Here is a 20244-nt window from a genome sequence, read left to right on the forward strand (position 1 = left end):
AGGTATGTCATTCCATATTAGAGAAGCTTTACCCCAAGCCATGGGTCAAAGCAGCTCAACAAGATGTGAATACATCAAAATGCTTAAACGAAAAATGGTAACCCCATTTTGAGCTTAAACGATGAGTATGACCTATGATCAAGTGTTCTCACTTGACTCCTCAATCAATATACTCTAACATAGGTGACTTTGTCACCGACCGTCTCTAGATGAAGTTCTCTAGTACTTCTTTGAGTTCCTGCATTTGTGCCTAGCATGTTTCCCTTTCACTTCATCTAGATTTCTTTTATTTTTCTCTGTTATGTTCTGCATTCCCCTGCATCCAATTCATTACAAATATTTCAGTTAATTCCCTGCAAATCTTTGTGAGATCTTATTTGCGTAGTGAGCTGAGATGACAAAATCTTTCCTCTGTATTGAACTCGGTCTCACCGATTTATACATCCCGACTAGATCAAACCACAATGTCACATTGTAAATTGTTCATTGATCCAACCGACAAGGACAAACCCGGTCTGACCGATATGCATCAAGGGCCTATCTTTTATTCTTGTCTTATACTTCATACAAGAGTCATGGTGATCTTCACCTTTCCTTTTTACATTTTATCCTTTGGCAAGCATAATGTGTTGGAAGGATCCTGATATATATAGCTAATTGGATGTGAGTTTTCATGAACTATTATTGTTGACATTACCCTTGAGGTAAACGGTTGGGAGGCAAAACTATAAGCCCTTATCTTTCTCTATGTCCGATTAAAATTTGATATCCATAAGTATTGCGTGAGTGTTAGCAATTGTGAAAGACTAAATGATAGTTGAGTATGTGGACTTGCTGAAAAGCTCTTTTATTGACTCTTTTCGATGTTATGATAAATTGCAATTGCTTCAATGACTGAGATTATAGTTTGTTAGTTTTCAATGAAGTTTCTGATTCATACTTGAAATTGTGAATGAATTGTTACTTTAGCATAAGAAATCATATGACAATATATATATATATATGTTGCTGTTCTAAGAATGATCATGATGCCATCATGTCTGTATTTTATTTTATCGACACCTCTATCTCTAAACATGTGGACATATTTTTCGATATTGGCTTCGCTTTAGGACAAACGAGGTCTAAGCTTTGGGGAGTTGATACATCCATTTTGCATCATGCTTTTATATCGATATTTATTGCATTATGGGCTGTTATTACACATTATGTCACAATACTTATGCCTATTCTCTCTTATTTTACCGGGTTTACACGAAGAGGGAGAATGCCGGCAGCTGGAATTCTGGGCTGGAAAAGGAGCAAATATTAGAGACCTATTCTGCACAACTCTAAAAGTCCTGAAACTTCACGGAAGTCAGTTTCAGAATATATGAAAAATATTGGGCGAAGGAAGCACCAGAGGGGGCCACCCACCATCCACGAGGGTGGGGAGCGCGCCCTACCCCCCGAGGCGCGCCCTCTGCCTCGTGGGACCCCTGGCAGGCCTCCGGTGCCTATCTTTGTCTATATGAAGTCTTTCGCCCTGGAAAAAATCATGAGCAAGATTTCGGGATGAAACACCGCCGCCACGAGGCGGAACCTTGGCGGAACAAATCTAGGGCTCCGGCGGAGCTGTTCTGCCGGGGAAATGACGACCCACAAGTGTAGGGGATCTATCGTAGCCTTTTCGATAAGTAAGAGTGTCGAACCCAACGAGGAGCAGAAGGAAATGATAAGCAGTTTTCAGGAAGGTATTCTCTGCAAGCACTAAAATTATCAGTAACAGATAGTTTTGTGATAAGGTAATTTGTAATGAGTAGCAAGTAATAAAAGTAAATAGGGTGAAACAGGATCGCCCAATCCTTTTTGTAGCAAAGGACAAGCCTGGACAAACTCTTATATGAAGGAAAGCGCTCCCGAGGACACATGGGAATTATCGTCAAGCTAGTTTTCATCATGTTCATATGATTCGCGTTCGGTACTTTGATAATTTGACATGTGGGTGGACCGGTGCTTGGGTACTGTCCTTACTTGGACAAGCATCCCACTTATGATTAACCCCTATTGCAAGCATCCGCAACTACAACAGAAGTATTAAGGTAAACCTAACCATAGCATGAAACATATGGATCCAAATCAGCCCCTTACGAAGCAACACATAAACTAGGGTTTAAGCTTCTATCACTCTAGCAACCCATCATCTACTTATTACTTCCCAATGCCTCCCTCTAGGCCCAAACAATGGTGAACTGTCATGTAGTCAACATTCACATGACACCACTAGAGGGATGACAACATACATCTCATCAAAATATCGAATGAATACCAAATTCACATGACTACTTATAGCAAGACTTCTCCCATGTCCTCAGGAACAAACGTAACTACTCACAAAACATATTCATGTTCATAATCAGAGGGATATTAATATGCATAATGGATCTGAATATATGATCTTCCACCAAGTAAACCAACTAGCATCAACTACAAGGAGTAATCAACACTACTAGCAACCCACACGTACCAATCTGAGGTTTGGATACAAAGATTGGAAACAAGACATGAACTAGGGTTTGAGATGAGATGGTGTTGGTGAAGATGTTGATGGAGATTGACCCCCTCCCGATGAGAGGATCGTTGATGATGATTTCCCCCTCCCGGAGGGAAGTTTCCCCGGCGGAACAGCTCTGCCGGAGCCCTGCATTGGTTCCGCCAAGGTTCTGCCTCATGGCGGCAGAGTTTCTTCCCGAAAGCTTGCTTATGATTTTTTCCTCGACGAAAGATTCCATATAGCCAAAGATGGGCATCCAAGGGCCACCAGGGGGCCCACGAGGCAGGGGGCGCGCCTAGGGGGTAGGGCGCACCCCCCACCCTCGTGGACGGCGGGTGGCCCCCTCTGGTACTTCTTTCACCAATATTTTTTATATATTCTGAAAATGACTTCTGTGAAGTTTCAGGACTTTTGGAGCTGTGCAGAATAGGTCTCTAATATTTGCTCCTTTCCAGCCCAGAATTCCAGCTGCCGGCATTCCCCCTCTTCATGTAAACCTTGTAAAATAAGAGAGAATAGGCATAAGTATTGTGACATAATGTGTAATAGCAGCCCATAATGCAATAAATATCGATATAAAAGCATGATGCAAAATGGACGTATCAACTGCCCCAAGCTTAGACCTCGCTTGTCCTCAAGCGAAAGCCGAAATCGAAAAATATGTCCACGTGTTTAGAGATAGAGGTGTCGATAAAAATAAAATACGGACATGAGGGCATCATGATCATTCTTAAAACAACAACATAAATTTATATTATCATATGATCTCTTATGCTAAATTAACAATTCAATCACATACTCAAGTATGAATCAGAAACTTCATTGAAAACTAACAAACTATAATCTCAGTCATTGAAGCAATTGCAATTTATCATAACATAGGAAAGAGTTAATATAAGAGTTTCTCAGCAAGTCCACATACTCAACCATCTTTTAGTCTTTCATAATTGCTAACACTCACGCGATATTTATGGTTATGAAGTTTTAATCGGACACAGAGAAAGACAGGGGCTTATAGTTTTGCCTCCCAACGTTTTACCTCAAGGGTAATGTCAACAATAATAGTTCAGGAAAACCCACATCCAATTAGCCATATATATCAGGATGCTTCCAACACATTGTGCTTGCCAAAGGATAAAATGTAAAAAGGAAAGGTGAAGATCACCGTGACTCTTTGCATGAAGTATAAGACAAGAATAAAAGATAGGCCCTTCGCAAAGGGAAGCAGAGGTTATCATGCGCTTTTATGGTTGGATGCACAAAATCTTAATGCAAAAGAACATCACTTTATATTGCCACTTGTGATATGGACCTTTATTATGCAGTCCGTCGCTTTTATTTCTTCCACATCACAAGATCGTATAAAGCTTATTTTCTCCACATATTTAGGGAGCAATTTTTATTGCGTGCACCGATGACAACTTACTTGAAGGATCTTACTCAATCCATAGGTAGGTATGGTGGACTCTCATGGCAAAAACGGGTTTAGGGATATTTGGAAGCACAAGTAGTATCTCTACTTGGTGCAACGAGATTGGCTAGCATGAGAGGGAAATGCAAGCTCAACATGTTGGATGATCCATGGCAATATAATTTATCTCAGATGTAAGAAAGCATAACCCATTACATTGTCTTCCTTGTCCAACGTCAACTCTTTAGCATATCATACTTTAATGAGTGCTCACAATTATAAAAGATTTTCAAGATAGTATATTTATATGTGAAATCCTCTCTTTCTTTATAACTTCCTATTAATTGCAACGATGACCAAAACTATGTTTGTCAACTCTCAACAACTTTTACTCATCATACTCTTTATATGTGAGCTCATTACTCTCCATAAGGTCCATATGATCTCTTTATTTCTTTTTATTTCTTCTCTTTTATTTTATTCCCTCTAGATCATAGCAAAATAATCAAGCCCTTGACTCAACACTAATCTTTATTATATATATAGCTCACGGACTCGATTACATAGGAAGATCATAAAGCAAAACTCACAACTAGATCATACTAAAACTTTATTATATATATATGCCATCTTTTAAATTTTTCTTTAAACAGTTTGGCATTCTCATAGGCCTGGTTTCTCCATTAATCAAGTGAGCTAATGTCAAAAAGCCTCTTCTCACCGGCAAGTTTGAAGTCATAGTTGAGCTCTTTAATAGCCCAATATGCCTTATGTTCTAATTCGAGAGGTAAGTGACATGCTTTACCATAAACCATTTTATATAGAGACATACCCATAGGATTTTTGTATGCAGTTCTATAAGCCCATAATGCATCATCAAGTTTCTTGGACCAATTCTTTCTAGATCTATTAACAGTCTTTTGCAAAATTAATTTAAGCTCTCTATTGCTAAGTTCTACTTGACCACTAGACTGTGGATGATATGGATATGCAATTCTATGATTAACATCATACTTAGCAAGCATTTTACGAAAGGCTCCATGAATAAAATGTGAACCACCATCAGTCATTAAGTATCTAGGGACTCCAAACCTCAGAAAAATAACTTCTTTAAGCATCTTAATAGAGGTGTTATGATCAGCACTACTAGTTGGAATAGCTTCTACCCACTTAGTAACATAATCAACAACAACTAAAATATGTGTATACCCATTAGAGGAAGGAAACAATCCCATATAATCGAAGCCCCAAACATCAAATGGTTCAATAACGAGCGAATAATTCATAGGAATTTCTTGACGTCTACTAATATACCAATTCTTTGACATTCATCACAAGATAAGACAAACTTACGGGCATCCTTGAAGAGAGTAGGCCAATAAAAACCGGACTGCAATACCTTATGTGCAACTCTATCTCCAGCATGGTGTCCTCCATAAGCCTCAGAGTGGCACTTGCGTAGGATCTGTTCCTATTCATGCTCAGGTACACAATGTCTAATAACACCATCTACTCCTTCTTTATAAATATGTGGGTCATCCCAGAAGTAATGTCTTAAATCATAGAAGAACTTTTTATTTTGCTGGTATGTGAAACTAGGTGGTATAAATTTAGCAACAATGTAATTAGCATAATTAGCATACCATGGAGCAGTACGAGAAGCATTTATGACAGCTAATTGTTCATCAGGAAAGCTATCATCAATAGGTAGTGGGTCATCAAGAACATTCTCTAACCTAGACAAGTTGTCTGCAACGGGATTCTCAGCTCCCTTTCTATCAATAATATGCAAATAAAATTCTTGTAGTAGGAGAACCCATCTAATAAGTCTAGGTTTAGCATCTTTCTTTTCCATAAGATATTTAATAGCAACATGATCAGTGTGAATAGTTACTTTAGAATCAACAATATAAGGTCTGAACTTATCACAAGCAAATACAACTGCTAAAAATTCCTTTTCAGTAGTAGCATAATTTCTTTGAGCACTGTCTAGAGTTTTACTAGCATATTTAATAACATTTAATTTTTTTATCAACTCTTTGTCCTAGAACAGCACCTACAGCATAATCACTAGCATCACACATGATTTCAAAGGGTAAATTCCAATCGGGTGGCTGAAAAATAGGTGCAGAAATCAAGGCTTTCTTAAGTATTTCAAATGCTTCTACACAATCATCATCAAAGATAAAAGGAATATCTTTTTGTAATAGGTTAGTCAGAGGCCGGGAAGTTTTTGAGAAGTCCTTAATGAACCTCCTATAAAAACTGGCATGACCAAGGAAACTTCTTATACCTTTGATGTCCTTGGGACACAACATCTTTTCAATAGCATCAACTTTAGCTTTGTCTACTTCAATACCTCTTTCAGAAATTTTATGCCCCAAGACAATACCTTCATTAACCATAAAGTGGCACTTCTCCCAATTCAAGACAAGGTTAGTTTCTTCACATCTCTGCAAAACTCGATCAAGGTTGCTCAAGGAATCATCAAAAGAGGATCCATAAACAGAGAAATCATCCATGAAAACTTCACAAATCTTTTCACAAAAGTCAGAGAATATAGCCATCATGCATCTTTGAAAGGTAGCAGGTGCATTACATAAACCAAAAGGCATACGTCTATAAGCAAAGGTACCAAAGGGCAAGTAAAAGTAGTCTTTTCTTGATCATCAGCTGACACAGGTATTTGAGAGAAACCAGAATACCATCTAGAAAGCAAAAATGTGTATGCTTGGATAATCTTTCTAGCATTTGATCAATAAAAGGTAAAGGGTAATCATCCTTTTTAGTAGCTTTATTTAATTTGCGAAAATCAATTACCATCCTATAACCTGTAATAATTATTTGTAGGATCAATTCATCTTCATTAGGAACGACAGTAATACCTCCCTTCTTAGGGACACAATGGACAGGGCTTACCCACTGACTATCAGCAACAGGATAAATTATACCTGCTTCAAGGAGCTTTAATATTCCCTTTCTTACCACTTCTTTCATCTTAGGATTTAGTCATCGTTGGTGATCAATAACTGGTTTGGCATCTTTCTCCAAATTTATTTTGTGTTGACATAGAGTGGGACTAATGCCCTTAAGATCATCAAGAGTATATCCAATAGCAGCATGGTGCTTCTTCAGAGTTTTCAATAATTTCTCTTCTTCATGCTCTGAAAGGTTAGCACTAATAATAACATGATATATCTTCTTTTCATCAAGATAAGCATATTTAAGAGTATCAGGCAATGGTTTAAGCTCAAACACAGGATCACCCTTGGGTGGAGTAGGATCCCCTAGGATTTCAACAGGCAAGTTGTGTTTCAGAATAGGTCCCTGTTTAAAGAATACTTCATCTGTTTCCCTTCTTTCATTCATGAACATATCATTTTCATGGTCTAGCAAATATTGTTCTAAAGGATCAGTAGGAGGCACGGCAATAGAAGCAAGACCAATAATTTCATATTTACTAGACAATTCTTTATCATGGGGTTGTCTACGAAATTTAGCAAAATTAAACTCATGAGACATATCCCCTAAACCAATAGAAACAGTATCCTTATTGGAGTCTATCTTAGCATTAAAAGTATTCAAGAAGGGTCTATAGAATATAATGGGACAAAAGCTATCTTGTGGGGAACCGAGAACAAGAAAATCAGCAGGGTATTTAACTTTCCCACACAGGACTTCAACATCTCTAACAATCCCAACTGGTGAAATAGTATCTCTATCGGCAAGCTTAATTGTAACATCAATCTCTTCTATCTCAGCAGGTGCAATATCATGCATAATTTCTTGGTATAAGGAATGAGGTATTACACTTGCACTAGCACCCATATCACATAAGCCATGATAGCAATGATCTCCTATTTTAACAGAAATAACATGCATGCCTACAACAGGTCTATGTTTATTTTTAGCATCAGGTCTAGAAATTCTAGCAGCTTCGTTGCAGAAGTAAATAACATGCCCATCAATATTATCGGCCAAGAGATCTTTAACCATAACAATACTAGGTTCAAATTTAATTTGCTCAAGGGGTTTAGGTGTCTTAATATTACTTTTGTTAACCACAGTAGAAGCTTTAGCATGATCCTTTATTCTAACAGGGAAAGCTGGTTCTTAATATAAGCAGCAGGAACAACAGGATCATCATAAGTGATAGTATTTTCTTCAACTTTAATAGGAGCAACTACTTTTAATTCAATGGGAGGATTATATTTAAACCACTTCTCCTTAGGGAGATCAACATGAGTAGCAAAGGATTCATAGAAAGAAGCTACTATCTCAGAGTCAAGTCCATATTTAGTGCTAAATTCACGGAAAGCATCGGTATCCATAAAAGATTTAACAAAATCAAACTTAGGTGTTATACCTGACTCCTTACCTTCGTCGAGGTCCCAATCTTCAGAGTTGCGTTTAATTATTTCCAAGAATTCCCATTTGAATTCAATAGTATTCATCATAAAAGATCCAGTACAAGAAGTATCGAGCATGGAGCGATTACTGAGAGAAAGCTGAGCATAAAATTTTTGAATGATCATTTCTTTTGAGAGCTCATGATTGGGGCATGAATATAACATTTAATTAAGCCTCCCCCAAGCTTGAGCGATGCTTTCTCCTTCGCGAGGCCAAAAATTATTATATAATTAGGATCACGATGAACAAGATGCATAGGATAAAACTTCTGATGAAATTCCAATTTCAATCGTTTGTAGTCCCATGATCCCATATCATCACATAGCCTATACCATGTCAATGCCTCTCCCTTCAAAGATAAAGGGAAGACCTTCTTCTTGATAACCTCATCGGGCATACCTGCAAGCTTAAATAATCCACAAACCTCATCCACATAGATTAAGTGTAAATCGGGATGCAATGTTCCATCTCCTGCAAAAGGATTAGCTAGCAGTTTCTCTATCATACCCGAAGGAATTTCAAAGTAAACATTTTCAGTAGGTTCAGTAGGTTGAGGAGCAACTCTTTGCTCTACTGGTCAGGGTGAAGATACCCCGAACAAGCCCCTCAAAGGATTATGTTCCATAGTAACAAGTGACAGTAAATTTCAGCACACTATATAAGTTTTTCCTTACCAAATCCCACCTGCCAAAGGCACTTCACTCCCCGGCAACAGCGCCAGAAAAGAGTCTTGATGACCCACAATTGTAGGGGATCTATTGTAGCCTTTTCGATAAGTAAGAGTGTCGAACCCAACGAGGAGCAGAAGGAAATGATAAGCAGTTTTCAGTAAGGTATTCTCTGCAAGCACTGAAATTATCGGTAACAAATAGTTTTGTGATAAGGTAATTTGTAACGAGTAGCAAGTAATAAAAGTAAATAAGGTGCAGCAAGATGGCCCAATCCTTTTTGTAGCAAAGGACAAGCCTGGACAAACTCTTATATGAAGGAAAGCGCTCCCGAGGACACATGGGAATTATCGTCAAGCTAGTTTTCATCACGTTCATATGATTCGCGTTCGGTACTTTGATAATTTGATATGTGGGTGGACCGTTGCTTGGGTACTGTCCTTACTTGGACAAGCATCCCACTTATGATTAACCCCTATTGCAAGCATCCGCAACTACAACAGAAGTATTAAGGTAAACCTAACCATAGCATGAAACATATGGATCCAAATCAGCCCCTTACGAAGCAACGCATAAACTAGGGTTTAAGCTTCTGTCACTCTAGCAACCCATCATCTACTTATTACTTCCCAATGCCTCCCTCTAGGCCCAAACAATGGTGAACTGTCATGTAGTCGACGTTCACATGACACCACTAGAGGGATGACAACATACATCTCATCAAAATATCGAATGAATACCAAATTCACATGACTACTTATAGCAAGACTTCTCCCATGTCCTTAGGAAAAAACGTAACTACTCACAAAGCATATTCATGTTCATAATCAGAGGGATATTAATAGTCCCATCCGGACACGGGGGGAAGTCTTCAATCTTGTATCTTCATGGCCCACCAGTCCGGCCCATGTTACATAGCCCGGACGCTCGGGGACCCCCTAATCCAGGACTCCCTCAGCGGGGCCGGTGGCAGCTGAGGGAGTCCTGGACTAAGGGGTCCTGGGCGTCCGGCCTGTTAGCCATGGGATGGACTGATGGGCTGTGAAGATACGAAGACCGAAGACTGTACCCATGTCCGGATGGGATTCTCCTTGGCGTGGAGGGCAAGCTTGGCGACAGAACATGTAGATTCCTTTCTTTGTAACAGACCTTGTGTAACCCTAGATCCCCCCGGTGTCTATATAAACCGGAGGACTTAGTCCGGAGAGGGGAGAGACTCATTACCATAGCCATACAAGCTAGACCTCTAGGGTTTAATTAGCCATTATGATCTCGAGGTAGATCAACTCTTGTAATACTCGTATTCATCAATATCAATCAAGCAATACATAGGGTATTACCTCCATAGAGAGGGCCCGAACCTGGGTAAACATCATGTCCCCTATCTCCTGTTACCATCGACCTTAGACGCACAGTTCGGGACCCCCTACCCGAGATCCGCCGGTTTTGACACCCACATTGGTGCTTTCATTGAGTGTTCCACTATGCCATCGACGAAAGGTTTGATGGCCCTTCAATCGTCAACAATGACACTATCCAAGGAGAAACCTTCCTCCCCGAACAGATCTTCGTGTTTGGTGGCTTCGCACTGCGTGCCAACTCGTTTGGCCACCTGGAGCAGATCGATAGCTACGCCCCTAGCCGTCAGGTCAGATTTGGGAGCTTGAATTATGTTGCGGACATCCATGGAGATTTGATCTTCGTCGGACTCGAGACTGCGGCTACCGCCCCTGGTCACCTTGACGAACATGACCTAAATCCATCGTTAGACCGCACCCCGAAGATAGCTCCTGCGACAACTCCGGTCTTAGATCGAGAGCACACTACGGCATCCAAGGATTGGAGGCTCGACCCCACCATGGAGGCCACAGATTCCCCAGCGTTGGAGCCGCACATGGACTTAAACTCACGCAATACTCGTGTCACCGGAACTCCTAACTCTTCTCCGGGTATAAGTTCCGAACCATGTGAGTCCACGGATACCAAACTTGATCGCTTATCAATCTTCGAGTTCAGCGCCACAGACATCTTCTAGCACTCGCCCTTGGGCGGTCTGCTTAACTCATTAAAGAACTTGTCCTTGGCGGGGGACTCACAGCTGAACTATGTACGGTTCGAACTAGAGGCTGATGATGGAGAATTTTGCTTCCCACCCGCCACCCACTTCATAGCCACTATCGAGTATTTAACCGACATGCTTGACTATGGCTCCGACGATGCCGACAAGGAGCAAGGCCAAAACCCGCCATTCACTGGACGACGGACGGCCACTTCTTCCTACGACGTATACATGGTGGACACGCTTGAAAAAACTAACAACGATGACAAAGAGGATCACGTTGAGGATAAACCTCATGAGAGATAGCCAAGCGCCAGCTTCCTCGATGCCGCTCTAAGTCACGTCGTTCCAAAGACTGCAGTACGGGCACCGGAAAAAATAATACTCCGGACGATGCCGAAAATAATGAAGACCCCGTCAAGGTAACCTCCAAACAGGGGGAACGGGAAAATGGGAAAGTTAGCCCTGATGAACAGGCCATACATGGATACTTCGAGGACATTAATTAGCTTCCACTCTCCGAGGAAGAGGAGAGCCTCGGCAACAAGGATTTCATCGTGCTTGAGGAACCTCTCGAGCAGGAGCGCTTCAAACACCGGCTAATAGCCACTACAAGGAGCCTTAAAAAGAAGCAGTTGCAGCTTCAAGTGGACCAAGATCTGCTCAATGATAGATGGACCGAAGTCCTGGCCGCCGAAGAATACGGCCTTAGTGGCCCAGCCAAAAGCTACCCAAAGCGTCGATTGCTACCTCAGTTCGATGACGACGCGCTGGAGCCCGTACCATCATCGCATAATGCGGCAGGTCGACCACAACTTGGTCCGGATAAAGCGACAACTCACGCCGAACACCAGACCGCCCCACCTCGCCGTAAAGGCAAGAATAAAATAGCTCGGGGTTGTACATACGACCTTCGACAGGACTTGGATAGTAGAGCAGGATACGCAAGATCGATCTACGGATCACGAGGACGTGCCTCGACATGCGACGACTGTCGGTGTCAAAACCGGCGGATCTCGGGTAGGGGGTCCCGAACTGTGCGTCTAAGGCGGATGGTAACAGGAGGCCGGGGACACAATGTTTACCCAGGTTCGGGCCCTCTCGATGGAGGTAATACCCTACTTCCTGCTTGATTGATCTTGATGATATGAGTATTACAAGAGTTGATCTACCACGAGATCGGAGAGGCTAAACCCTAGAAGCTAGCCTATGGTATGATTGTTGTTGTCCTACAGACTAAAACCCTCTGGTTTATATAGACATCGGAGGGGGCTAGGGTTACACAGAGTCAGTTACAAGGGAGGAGATCTACATATCCGAATTGCCAAGCTTGCCTTCCACGCAATGGAGAGTCCCACCCAGACACGGGACGAAGTCTTCAATCTTGTATCTTCATAGTCCAACAGTCCGGCCAAGGGATATAGTCTGGTTGTCCGAGGACCCCCTAATCCAGGACTCCCTCAGTAGCCCCTGAACCAGGCTTCAATGACGGTGAGTCCGGCGCGCAGATTGTCTTTGGCATTGCAAGGCGGGTTCCTCCTCCGAATACTCCATAGAAGATTTTGAACACAAGGATAGTATCCGGCTCTGCAAAACAAATTCCACACACCACCGCAGAGAGTATAATATTTCCACAAATCTAATCTGCTGACAACTTTTCATAACATGACATCACGCCATGGCCCCGGTCATTATTCGAACCGTTTTTCTCAGCCAGCCACTGCACGTGTTGCGAGGCGGTTTTATTGGCACGTCTTGTCGAAGCAGAGATCGTGTCCCCTTATCACGGGATCCTCATCAATACGGGTGTGGGTAACCCAATCGTGCCCGTTAGTACGAATCCTCGATTTTAGGCAAGTTCCAAACGACCATGCGGAGGACGCTTGATATTCGCCCTCTTTATAAAGGGCCCAAAGTCTGTCCTTTTCTTCTCGCGCTCAATCCCCCCCTTCCCCCACCCCGAGTTCCAACACCCAAGGCTCAGGCGAAGCGCTTCGGACCTTCAATCATGTCCAGATCCAACCTTCAGGGCCGGTGAATGGCTTCCTCTGTCACAGAGGAGGACATCAAGAAGATAAGGGAGGCTAGGTATCTGACCGCCGAAATCTCGCACAGGCTGCCTGCCCGAGGGCAGGTCATCCCCACTCCTGAACCCAACGATAGTGTCGTATTTGTTTCCCACTTCCTCCGAGGGCTAGCCTTTAGTCTTGATCCCTTCGTCAGAGGGCTCATGTTCTATTATGGGCTCGACTTCCACGATCTAGCTCCGGATTCCATTCTTCACATCTCGTCGTTTATCATCGTATGTGAGGCCTACCTCCGCATCACCCCACACTTCGGCTTATGCCTCAAGACCTTCAATGTGAAGCCGAAGATGATCGATGGGCGACACACAGAATGCGGAGGTGCCACAATAAGCAAAGGCGTCGATGCACCATGGCCAAAGGGTTCCTTCCCGGAGATATCCAACTTATGGCAGCGGGAGTGGTTTTTCATCACAGCTCCCCGAAGTACTAAGTGGGTGGCTGCCCCCGCCTTCCGTTCGGACCCCCCACCACAACTGGCGTCATGGGTCAACAAGGGGCTAGACTAGGGGCCGGTTAATGACGTGCCGACACTGCAAAGTCGCATCGGAGATCTCCTCAAGAGGGATGTCGCTCTCGTCAAAGTAATGCAAGTTATGCTAGTTCATCGGGCCCTGCCATGCCAACATCGATCTCTCTGTATGTGGGAGTTCAACCCGGAAGGACCGCGAACTATTCAGCAGTTCTTCAGCGTGACACTCGAAGGGATGTATGGATTGTTCTTCGGATCACGAATAAAGTGTCCGGATACCACCGAGGATGCGGGTCTCAACTGTAATCGTCCAGATACACAGGTAAGTATTTTCACGACCGAACACACTATCTTTTCATTTGCCATAACATAATTCTGAAAGAATTGCTCTTGGCCAGGACTGGGTAACAAAGACAAAGATGATCAGGTGTTCGGCCCCCCTTCCCGAGGGCTCGCCAGATCCTGTACTAGCCAGGATGCTGGGGTACGCTCCTTATCAAGTGCCCTCGGGGGAAGATAAAGGGAGAGACGAAGAAGCTGAAAGCGAGCCTCACGTATTACTCATCCAAACCGGGGGAATTAGTGCCTCCACGAAGGAGGATGGTCAGGGAGAAGAATCTGAAATTCCCTCTCCCCAAGGAAGGAAAAGGACCGCTCCTGAAGACTTGCAAACAAGGGTTTCCAAATGAGAGAAGAGACCCTTGCCAGGGGGTCCTGACCCGGAGGGCATTCCTTCCGCACAGTGCCCGCAAGGGGATCAGCCCTCCACTAAGACATAAGTGAACAAAAGTACTTCCGTATTTTGTTTTATCTCCGCGGACGATAACCGAGACATATGTCTTGTAGTCCGGATTGTAGCCCTTCCCGACAGAGTTCGTCTTCGGGGGATTTTCTTCCAGAGATGATGGAGAGTGAAACGCCTCCCCTTGTCTCCCCGCCTCCTGGGGCGGATGACCCTGAAGTGTCATCATGGAGGATTTCTCCTGATCCGCTGAGGCCAGAAGGTAACCCTTCGGCCACCCGAAGTCTGGAATATTCGGCTCCTAAGGGAGCAACAGAAAGAGTCTGGGATTATCCGGTGCGCAACCGGACGTACTGACGGGTCTTTTAGAGAAAGCGGCTATCTTAGAGGAGCATCGTACTTTAATGGGTACGGTGGTTGAGAGGATCTCATCCGCCAAAAGTGGGTTGCATGAAGCTTTTACGAGCCTGTTAAAAGGCTTTGAGGTACGCAAAGTAATGCAAAAAAAATTGACGGTACTGCACACGCTAGGTGTGCTCTATGCAGGTAGTAGCCCCTGAGACTCTGGTTGCTGTCCCGAGGCGGCAAACAGAGGATTATTGTCCCAGGTATTAATCGCGCTACTTTCATGTGTAGGAAGCGGACGGTCCGGTGGCTGGCCGAACTGCTGAGTTGGCCGGACTAAGCCGGCAACTGGATGCGGCAGATGCCGACATTGCGCTTGTGAACAAGCGGCTTGACGAGGCACAGGGTATGTATTTTCGGGTGGTCAACAAGTATTAAGAGGAGCATGATGCTAGTATCTAGAATATGTTTTGACTGCAGATGGAGCCGCCGCCGTGGAGACCCTTCGGGCGGAACTTGCCCGAGCCAAGGAACAAGCCAGGAGAAGTGATGCGGCCGCCCTAAAGGCGGTCGGATACTTAAGAGCCGAATAGGCTGCTCATCGCAAGAGCGAAGATGAAATAGCCAAGATGGCTATTGAGGTGAAAGATGCCGCCAGCCAATATGAGCTTCTTGAAAAGGAAAGCCAAGTGAGAGCAACTGACCTGAAGAGAGCCGTGGAGGCAGCCAAGGAAACCTGTTCTAAAATCAGAGCGACAGAGGAGGAGCTCCGTCTAGCCGGAGATATCACGGCAGGGAAGCCCTTTTTGTTGCGGACTAAGTTCGGAGATCCGAAGTATGCCCCTCTTGATCGATTATGGAGTGCTGCAGACGCGTATGCGGACTTGGCAATGAGTGCTGCTGATGCGACTATGTTTTTCAAAGATCAAGAAGATCACGAAGTAGAGAAGTTGTTCTGGTCGCAGTTCAGTGCTTCGACGCGTCCGCTGCTCTTAAATGAGCAAATGGCCGAGTGGGCTGAGCTCCATAGGTTGTCCGGGCTTGCCATGAGGTCTGTCGTGGATCATCTTTGGCCGGAAGGACCAAAGCCGAATAGTTATTTTGGTTTAGTGCAACGATTCCTTGGTGTTGTGCATCATATCGATGCCGTAAAGAGGTCGACATGCATAGAGGGTGCGCTGATGGCTCTTGCCCGTGTTAAGACATACTGGGCAGAGATGGATGCCACCACTATTGCATCCTTGGGTCCGGCCGTAGGCCAGGTCTCAGCCGAGCACTATTTAGAAGAAGTCCTAGAAGGCGCTCGTTTAATAGAGGCTCAGTGCTCGAAGAGTATCATGTTCGAGTGACATGTATCCCCATTGTAAAAATAATATTATTTGAATTATACAGGCTGTATTGATTGCCTGAAGGTATTATGATGCCTCCTATGTGGCCGTTTATGTAAGTATATAACCTGAAAGTTTGCAGTCGTCGGCTTCAGCCCCCACGCACATAATGCGGGGGTGTTCGGAAAAGCACGTATTCACACTTGATCCAACGTCTTGGTCCATGAAGGAGGTGATAGCGCGGCGAACAAGGCAATCAGACTATATTGCTTTAACACTTTCACTTAGCCATAGGAGTTTGACAGTGGGGCTACTATATAGCCCCTGGTACCTCCGCTCTTATCTGAATACGGTGCGCGTACATACATGACCGGGAAACCGGTCCTTCGTTAATGCGGAGGAATCGCGAAGATTCCGCTGAGTCATCGAGTGGTTGACCAGTCTCACGCTTTATCATGACAGTCAGTTTTCGGCTTTCTCTACTGAGGTGCTCATCCAGATGAACTAGGGCACAATCACAGTAGTTCTCCCAGTGCCACCTTAGCCGATAGAGTGTAACGTAAGGTAGCAAAACATGGGAGCCGGGCAAACCCAACATTTGACCAAAGACATGATTCGGAGCTGATGCATATAAGGCCAAACACTCCTTAAGGTATTCGGACTTTACAACATATACCGGGCTGAGCAAGGCCCTTGATAATGAACCCTGAATTTCCAGGTACGTGCATCAGTCTGGCGTGGCAAAAATGCCAATAACGTCAGCATCCCTCTCGGTTGTGCTAAGTATCTGAAGGGCGTGAAGCAACAAGGGACAGTGAGAAAGGTTTATACAGGGTCTTAATCTAAAAAGAAACCTTTGAGCGGGGCCCTGCTGCACGTCTACGCATGTGTCTCCGTTGTGCCGTGTCCTGGAAGGGTGTAGCATGATTGTCATCTGCAAGAGAGAAAAAACCTAGGTGAAAGTCGACGTGCGGAAAATCGGTTATTCTTAATAGACCATTGAAATTCAATCTAAGTAAGGTCAAACCGAACTATAGTCCTTTTTATATGCGGGAAGCCCCTGGCGCCACCTATGGGGGTATATCCATCGACCCAATCTCGGGTTTATCTAAACTGTTACAGCGAGGGGTGCGCCGGACTCGTCTAGCCGTGTTCGCGGTCTTGACGACCGATCCTTTATTCTGGTTAGAGGGGTCGTTCAGTGTTCGGATGTGAAAGCTGCCGTACACTCCTCCATATGTAAGGAACGCTCCGAGTGTCTGCTAACTGTGATGATGCCACGTGGACCGGGCATCTTAAGCTTAAGATAAGCGTAATGCGGTATTGTATTAAAACGAGTGAAGGCTGTTTTTCTGAGTAGTGCTTGATAGCCGCTTCGGAATGGAGCGATGTCGAAGGTTAATTCTTCACTTCGGAAGTTGTCGGGAGAACCGAATACAACCTCTAGTACTATAGAGCCCGTGCAGCGGGCCTCTGGGCTTGGTACTACTCCTTTAAAGGTAGTATTGCTTTGGCTAATTCTTGTTGGGTCTATCCCCATTTTGCGGACTGTGTCTTGATATATCAAATTAAGACTACTGTCGCCGGCCATAAGGACTCGGGTGAGATGGTATCCGTCAATTATTGGGTCTAGTACCAAGGCAGCCGATCCTCCGTGCCGGATACTAGTCGGGTGATCCCTGCGATCAAAAGTGATTGGGCAGGCCAACCAAGGGTTGAACTTGGGGGTAACGGGCTCTATGGTGCATACATCTCGGAGCATGCGTGTGTTCCTCCTCTTCGTTACGTGAATGATGTTCACTGTTTTGACTTCTAGTGGGAATTTTTTCTGTCCCCCAGTGTTTTGTTGGTGAGGCTCATCCTCGTCTTCACTTGGTGTCTCCCTCTCCTTGTGTTTGACGTTTAGCTTGCCGGCCTGCTTAAAGACCCATCATTCTCTGTTGGTGTGATTTGCAGGTTTATCGGAGGTGCCGTGAATCTAACATAATCTGTCCAGAATCTTGTTTAGGCTGGACGATCCATCTCTGCTGCCTTTGAATGGCTTTTTCCGTTGATCGGGTTGAGAGCCCCTGAATCCGACGTTCACCGCCGTGTTGTCTGGGTTGTCTTCGTTGCTTCGACGCTTGCTTTTGTTGCGTCGTGGTTTTCCATTGCCATCCCTGACTTCGGATGTGCTTGGGTCGCTGGTGCCGCTACGGGCCAGCCAGCTATCCTTGCCAGCGCAAAAGCGGGTCATAAGGCTTGTTAGGGCTGCTATTGTCCTTGGTTTTTCCTGGCCGAGGTGTCTGGCAAGCCATTCGTCCCGTACACTATGTTTGAAAGCCGCTAAGGCTTCGGCATCGGGGCAATCGACAATTTGATTCTTCTTAGTGAGCAATCTGTTCCAAAGCTTTTGGGCTGACTCTCCGGGTTGTTGAATTATGTGACTTAAATCGTCTGCATCCGGAGGTCGGACATAGGTCCCTTGAAAATTAGCCCTGAAAGCGTCCTCGAGCTCTTCCCAACTTCCAATTGAGTTTTCAGGGAGGCTTTTCAACCAGTGCCTAGCTGGTCCTTTCAACTTTAAGGGCAAGTATTTGATGGCGTGGAGATCATCTCCACGAGCCATGTGGATGTGAAGGATAAAGTCCTCAATCTAGACCCCAGGGTCCGTTGTTCCGTCGTATGACTCTATGTTCACGGGTTTGAATCCTTCTGGGAATTCATGATCCAGTACCTCGTCGGTGAAGCATAGGGGGTGCACGGCACCCCTGTATTTGGGTGTGTCTGATGGTTGTAGTGTTCGATTTTGATTCCGAACTATTATTCTGTCAGTATAGTCAATTGGGCGGCGATGAATCTGCGCCGGAACGCACTTCCTAGGTCCGTAAATGGACCTGGTCAAACCTGCTTTTTTGTGTAGGTCCTCACGTAGGTCATGTGTTGATTTGTGTACGTCATCGTTAGCCGCCCTATCGCGACCACGGGGTGGCCGGTCCAGTTGATCGGCCGTTTTATTTTCCGGCTGAGTGGGCTCTAAGGCCTCGTCGTCGAATTCAGGCAACAGCTTGCGCTTTGGATAGCTTTTTGTGTGGTGATTACCGCCGTACTTTTCTTCCGTGTCAAGCACTTTATTCCATCTGCTGTTGAGCGTATTCTGCGTGGTCTTAAGCCTTTACTTCTGCTTCTTCAGGCTCCGCGCGGTTTCAATGAGCCTTTTATGAAGGTTCTCTTGTTCCAAGTGTCTTTCAGGGATGATGTGTGCATCATCGTCCGGACTATTCATGTCTCCGGAGACAGGCTGATGAGTTTTACCCTCGGGCTCGTCGTGACCGGACAGCGGCTTCGTACTATGTTCGTCGTCTATTGGTTCACCCGGCTCCACCACTGGGTTCATGTGGTCGTTGTCTTCTTTAGGGTCGACCGGGGTGTTACTCTTTCTTGCACTGTTATTGCTGATTTTGCCGGGGCGGGATTTGGAGCGGCGCTTACGCCGTCGCTTTTGTTGCTTCTCGAGGGAATTGTCCTTTGCTGCTTCCTCCCATTCCTCGTCATCATTTTCTTTGGGTGTATCCACCATGTATATATCATGTGATGAAGTGGCAGTACAGTGCCCTGCGGGCGGTGGTTCCTGTTCGTCTCCCGCATCGTCGTCCATACCGTCGATGTCTTCGAAGCCGAAATCAAGCATGTCGGTTAAGTCATCGACAGTGGCTATTAAGTGGGTGGCGGGTGGGGAACGAATTTCTTTGTTGTCCGCTTCCCACTCGAGCCGGACACAGTTCAGCCAAGGGCCTCCTGACAAGGAGAGAGACCTTAATGAATTTAGCACATCGCCCAAGGACGAGTGCTGAAAGATATCCGCGGAGGAAAACTCCGTGATCAGCGCCCAATTAGATTTGATAGGTACGGACGCAGGCGGTTCGGAGATCATGGCCAGGGACGAATCCAAAGGTCCGACAAAACAAGTCTCGTAGGAGGTGAAGTCAGTATTCGGCTCTATCGCCGCTGAGTGTGCGGCCTCTGTGGCGGGGTCCATCCACCCGTCGTCAGACAGCGCGATCTGTACCGGATTGAGGGCCGGAGTAGTTACAGGTGCGATCTCTCGAACACTGTCCATCGGTAGAGCTAAATCGTGCCCATCGTGACAGTGCGGCGCACCTGACATGGGTTCGAATCCGTCGAAGATCAAATCTCCACGGATGTCGGCGGT

The sequence above is a fragment of the Triticum urartu genome, chromosome 7 (genome assembly GCF_003073215.2).
Source record: "Triticum urartu cultivar G1812 chromosome 7, Tu2.1, whole genome shotgun sequence".
Classification (NCBI taxonomy): domain Eukaryota; kingdom Viridiplantae; phylum Streptophyta; class Magnoliopsida; order Poales; family Poaceae; genus Triticum; species Triticum urartu.